This window comes from Lissotriton helveticus, chromosome 6, assembly GCF_964261635.1.
Source record: "Lissotriton helveticus chromosome 6, aLisHel1.1, whole genome shotgun sequence".
Classification (NCBI taxonomy): Eukaryota; Metazoa; Chordata; class Amphibia; order Caudata; family Salamandridae; genus Lissotriton; species Lissotriton helveticus.
Window position 1 is genome coordinate 1620481490 of NC_136067.1, and position 6423 is coordinate 1620487912.

Genomic DNA, 6423 nt, shown 5'->3' on the forward strand with positions numbered 1-6423 from the left:
ACATTTTATTCAGACGTTTTGATTGGTCGTTTTGTTGCAAGCAAGTTTTGCACTAGAACTTCTTCCTGGTGTGGGAATGTACTGGCACGAGCACCAAGCTGCCAAACCTTTTCCCGCCAACAGTGCTGATTGGGATTACACATTGCAGCAGGGATGTAGGCAGAGACAAAAGAGTGATGGAGGAGAGATGCAAGGGTATGTTGAAGATGCCCCTTTACACAATGGTAATAGAAACAAAAAAGCCGGCTGGCAAAGCTCATAACTGCATCTTATGCGTATTGTGGCCCATGCCCATTTAACCTCCCATAAAGCAGGGGAATTGGGGGGGGGGGGGGGGGGTTGATTTGCTTTGCAAATGTAACAGTGAAAAACTGGGCAGGAATTTATAGAGCTGTGGTTGCACTGGTGGACTTTCGACAGTTAAAAGCCCTAAAACTGTTCTTCCTTATTTATGCTTAATGTTAACATTTCCTTGTATGCGAAGTGTTATTTTTTTTTTGGGGGGGGGGGGGTGTTTAAAGAACAGAACAGTACGCCCATAAGAAACTGTTTTCTGTACAAGGTAAGAAGTGTGCAATGGGGTTCTGCTCATTTTAGAAGTGAGTTTTTCTATTTGTCTACCTAGGCTTTCGTAACGTTGGCTATCCGCATAGCAAAACTGTTACGGTCCGAATTGAAGCTGCTGTGCTTGAAATTTTTACCAATCAATTAATGATTTTACTTCCAAAGTACAGCAGAAGTCTAAGATGATAATTGTTTTCATATCGCTAACTGTGATAGGTCAAAGTGGCCAAATGCTTTCAGGAATTGTAGCAAACCCTTCTCTATCTATATATACTGCTATTATTTTTAGTGTAGATCTGTCCTTGAGGTCAAAAGTTATAGGCAAGTAAAAAATGCCGTTCTTGGAAAAGTGCGGCTGAACCATAACTTCACATTGGAGGCTGCCTCTGTGTAAAATAGATATAGCATGATATTTGGGACTCCTCCAACGGCCCCTCACAATGCACAGCTGCAGATTCTGCCCCACAGCTGGAACCTGCGGGCTAGCAAAGCACCAGTCCACCTTCAAAGGGGCTGTTAGAGCAGTGATTGCACTGCCGCCTCTCTAGTATGCATTGGATCCCTTGAGCCATCTAGGAGGAGGTACAAGGAGGGTTGATGTTAGCAGGCTCACGCTCCTTCTCCCGTGTCACCCATTAGAGTGCATTGACATGTACAGGTCTTGGTGGACTTGCACATGTCACTATGTTGAATTCCACTACTACCTGTAGGCAGGATTAGAAGGATTAGAAATGTAATTTTGTACTCCGCTGCTCAGGGCTTTCATGATCAGTAGAGTACATGAGACTTGTTTTTCTGAAAGGAGACAGGTTCCTGTCAGCGCTCTGCATTCCTCTGTGGCAGTCATTCTCTAAGCATTATTGTAATGAAATTGAGGTTGTACATCTAGCGCATATCTCCTCTTATCCCTATGCAAATGTGTGAAATAATCTATGTTCCTGCCAAACTCTCAGACTTTTTGTCTATTAGTATTGCACAGCTCTTTTTAATGCAAATGTGCGCATGTAAATCCATTTATTTGCACATTTGAGAAATGTTACTTTTTTACCACCGTCTGCATTAGTGCAGATGGTGGAAAGCAGATTTGTGAATCTTCTTCTAGGATCATATAACATTCTTCTTCTTCTGCATCATATAACATTTATTTTTTCAGAAATACATCATGCCTAAATTTAAATACAAAAAATAATTGTGTATACCAGAGTTTGGGTTGGAATCCATTTTCATCCACTTACCAGCATCAATTAATGCACATTATTGGTTCAATCCGGTTTGGAACGCTGCTTGTAGCCTTAAATGTGCTTCCTTAACATCACTGAGTCTCGTGTAGCCAACAATAGTTAAATTATTTTGGCTACAGTCACACCTGCCAACCAAAAACGTTTGATTATGAGGCTGGCAATCTGTACCCTTTTTTTTTTGTTTTATTTGGTTATTAATTTTGTCGATCCAAAAGAGCTAAACTTTCATTTCTTCAGAAACTTCTCTATTGATCACCTAAAGCTTGAACTTATCTGTCACCTGGCCAATTCCACATCTGTTGTCAGCATCATTCTAAATGTCTTCCGTACTTTTCCGTTAAAAAAAAAAAAACTAAAAATATGTGAACACCTCCACTCCATCTAAAAAGCGCAATGGCAGACTGAAACCTTCACCTCCCTGGTACTCCAAAGGCCTCTTTGACAAAAAAATTTGTGTTTGCAGGCAGGGAAGAAAATGAAGAAAAGCAGAAACCCTGATGACCTTATACTAAAGTGCCTCCACCAACATGCAGACAACTCAGTGGCCAAACCAAAGTGCTATACCATCAAAGAAGCTGCCAGCAAAATCTGAAAGCGTTCAAGACAAACACTGAATCAGCCATCCACATGACTGTTCTATCACACACTCCACAGACAAGTATATAGTCTTCAACCTTTTTCTTCAGTGAAAAAAAATAGGATCTGACGGTACATCCACAGTACCAAGCCAACTTCTCCTCAGACCCACACCTTCTTGTAGCATCCCTCTTTGCTCTTCCTTCAAAGCCCTACATCTTGCAGGTCTCCCAATATACTCCATCTCAAAGCCACCACCTATTAGGATGGTGCATTAAGCTCATCCTTCAACAAAGCTCTCTGAACTTTTGCGCACTTTTGTCAATGCCTTTTTCACTCCCGTTCTTCCCCCCCCAGAAGCTCAAAGACAGGCCAGATCCTTCCGCTCCTAAAGAAACCTACACTAGGAACAGATGACCGCTCAAACTATCAGCCAAGCACTCACCATCCCTTCATTGGTCAGATTATTAAAAATGCGATCTATGATAAATTCCAAGCTCACATTTCCACCAGCTATATTCTACATGACTAAAAATCTGGCTTAAGCTCATGCTGCAGTATTGAGACCACTACGTTGAGCACAGATGAAGATGTCCTTGACTTCTGATAATGCTGGATCTCTCAGCTGCCTTTGATACCATCTATCATCTTACCCTCATCCACACCCTAAAATCTCGAATTGGATTCGCTGGCAAGGTCCCTCATTGTTCACCTACTACCTTTTCAACCAACACCACCAGTTTCTTCATATGGGCACCTAAATTTCCCAGAAGATTCTGGTCTTCTGCAGAGTCCTCTAGGGATCCATCCTGTTTCCGTTCATCTTCAATCTCTACATGGAACCCTTTGGGGCTCCACTCACCGATAACTGCATCAGATTTCACCAATATGTCAGATGTGCAGCACCTACCTTAAACTCAATCCCACCAAGACAGAATTCTTAATATTTGCCTAGTTCAACAAGAAAGAAATCATCCCAGACTGGTTCAGTGACATGATCCTTTACGGCTTCAAATCCCAACTTTCACCCCGTAGCCTGTCACTTGGATTCATCCTGGAAACAACACCCTATCTCGGAACACTTTGCCAAGAAAACAAAAAACAGCCAGGTTCCAGCTCTCTCTATACTATAGAAAGTGAAGACGTTCTTTTGGATAGCAACTTCGGAACTACTTTTGAAGCCCTCGGAGTCTTGCATCGGGAGTGGGAAAAACGTACTAACTTCCCTATTGCCCTCCTGGTCCTACATTGCCCCTGTTCTCTTGTAACAAATTTTACCCTTGACCTAAAAACAAAAATATGATCACATCACCCCAAACCTGATTGAACTACTGTGGCTTCGCTTTCCAGCCCACACAGTATTCAAAATCAGTTTCATCATTTATAAAGCAATCACGACAAGTACTCGAACTTATCTGGCTAACAAGCTAACCATGCCTGGTGGCCTTCACACAGCCAGGATTCCACATCAGAGTGCAGACAAATAAATGTGAAAAAGAAAATTCTTGGCAATAGGCCTTTTCCATCTATAAGTCAGAATCTAAAACATAAACAAATTCGGTTTGACAGAGCACAACCTTACACAGTCCAAAAACATTTACTCCAGTGAGTCACAGAATAATGTAAGCAATATCAAGGGCAGAACAAGTTGAAAAGCCAGTGATTCTTTTATTCTTATAGTTTCTCAGTGTTGACACGAAGAACAGAAACAACGACAGCCGACACGTGTTTCGATCTTTGTTTGAGACTTTTTCAAGGCTAAGAACGGTAGTTCCCAACTAAATCTAGGTCATACGATCGTTGTCAAGAGCGATCTCCAAAAAACACGTAAAAGGCCAAGGCTCTAGGTTCAAGTGCAATATCCCATGGTCCAAACTGAAAAAAGTGCAATTTGTCTGATCCGAAGTCAAATGGACCTGAAATATTATGGCATTCAAGTAGCAAAAAATTATGGAGACAATAACTCCATGCGCAGAAAGTTTTCTAATTTTTAGCTCTAAGTTGTGAATTCACAGTATAGTGCCTTCGTATAGTGAATTATTTCTTAGAAAATGCGTAGATATTGGTATTTTAGCAACTTTCCGGCATAAACCACGCTTGATAATGTGGAACTTCCGGGCGGTCCCACGGTCAGGAAACCCGTCTCATAGAGGAAAAACGCTCCTAGTCAAATCTCGCCACAAACAAACTTATCCAAAAGAATCTAAAACATCATCGCTGTATATATTTGGATCTCCCCAACCCTGCTCCAATTTAGAAAAGACTTACTTCTTTAAAGAACACTAAATCATAATATAGTAATGGTGCACTTTTGCTTCCAGAAAATAGCTACCACTCCAATTACTTTTTAACTGTATCCTTACTTTTTAACTGTATCCTTACATTTAACTTTGTACTGCGCTTTGCTACCTTGCGGGCAGGTTTGTGCTATACAAATAACACATATGTAAATTTTGGTATAATTGCGTGACCACTTTCTACCCTGCCCTGGTTAATTTTTGTAATGCAGCAAAATGCGCCCATAAAATGCTTTTTTTCTACTTCTGCATTGCAGCGCAAGTCCCTTTTTTATAAGTGAAAAAAGCAGATATTGTTTCATTGCTGGTGTGGCTTCACATGATTCTATACACTCAACAGACCAACAAGCCTAATCATATCTGAAAATACCTTTGGGTACAGATATGCCACTGGAAATTTCAAGACCCTCACCCACATAATCGTAGCATGCTTCATCATTGGGTATTCCCACACTTGAACTCCTGAGTTCAAGTTTGCTACTACCACCTTTCGTGGGAGCTAACGTTTTATTTGCTATTATTTAGGGAGCAAAGAGTCTCTCTGTGCCAGAGAAAACAAGTTAAGCATCTTCAGTATTCCAATTCTTTATTTATGGTTACCTTGACTAGATTAACAAGAATTGTCATAGCCAATCGCCTTTGGGACCTTATAAGTGTTTTATTCCCTCTGCGCTGTACTCGCTTACATGTTAGACAGAAAGCTGAGGAAATCAATGTTTATAAACCCACCCTGCTACTTTATTTCCTGTATCCTATATGCACGATTAATGATTTGCTGTAAAGTTGCAGTTGGAGAAATCATTACATTGAACATAGCGTTGATGTATGTACGTAATTCTTTTACTCCCTAAGATCCTTTCTGACAATGAATGGCCTATTTTTTGTTTTTAATTAACACTAGAAAAGGGCACTTTTGTTTTAAATGGTTGGTAGGGTTAGGTGTCTCTCCTTACAAAATTGATTAAAAAGCTAGTGGCTGTTACCAATATCTGCTCTTGGGGTATGCAAAGTCATGCTGCTGCCTTTGAGAGGAAATTCTTGACCGGTACTCGCCTAGTATGCCCGGCAACGCTGCATCACAATGCGGTTAATGCTTTTTCCACATTAACAAGACATGACAGCTAAAATGATTATTAACTATGTAGATTGTCGGAAGACCCCAAAAATCCACAGCAGGCTAATTGCAGCTGCCGAAGAGAAGGAAGAAACACGCCCTGAAGATCTTTGCTGGTGTTCTGTCACCCCTTTAACAGGATCTGGCATGGCACAGTCCGTTGCCAATAAAATCAGCTGTGTAACCTATAAGCGGTGACTCTTACTGGCTGGCTTGAAGCTGGTGAGCCAGTCCTCAAAATGGAAACTCACGCACACACAGCACTGATGAGGGCACACTGCACGTGGCGAGGCTCTGGCGGAAGGTGGCTGCCTCACCTCTGCAGCACGGGAGTCTCCACTGCTCATATTCAAGTGCCTGGTTTTTCTGTTTTTCCATAGGCAAAGAGGAGCTTCTAGAACTGTTATGGTGTAGAGTCGGGAAGATTATCTGCTCGCCTGCCTTTTAAGCTACAGGTAGGATGGGACGAGGTGAACACAGCGGATGTAGTTTTCATAGGAGTGAATGGATATTTAATTGTTGGATATTGTACGTAGTTAATTTGCCCCTGTCACGGGCTGACACGTAGACTTGCAGTTCAAGATGTACACTGATTTGCAAGTTGCTGAGTTTGAAAATGGTGCGTCATTTC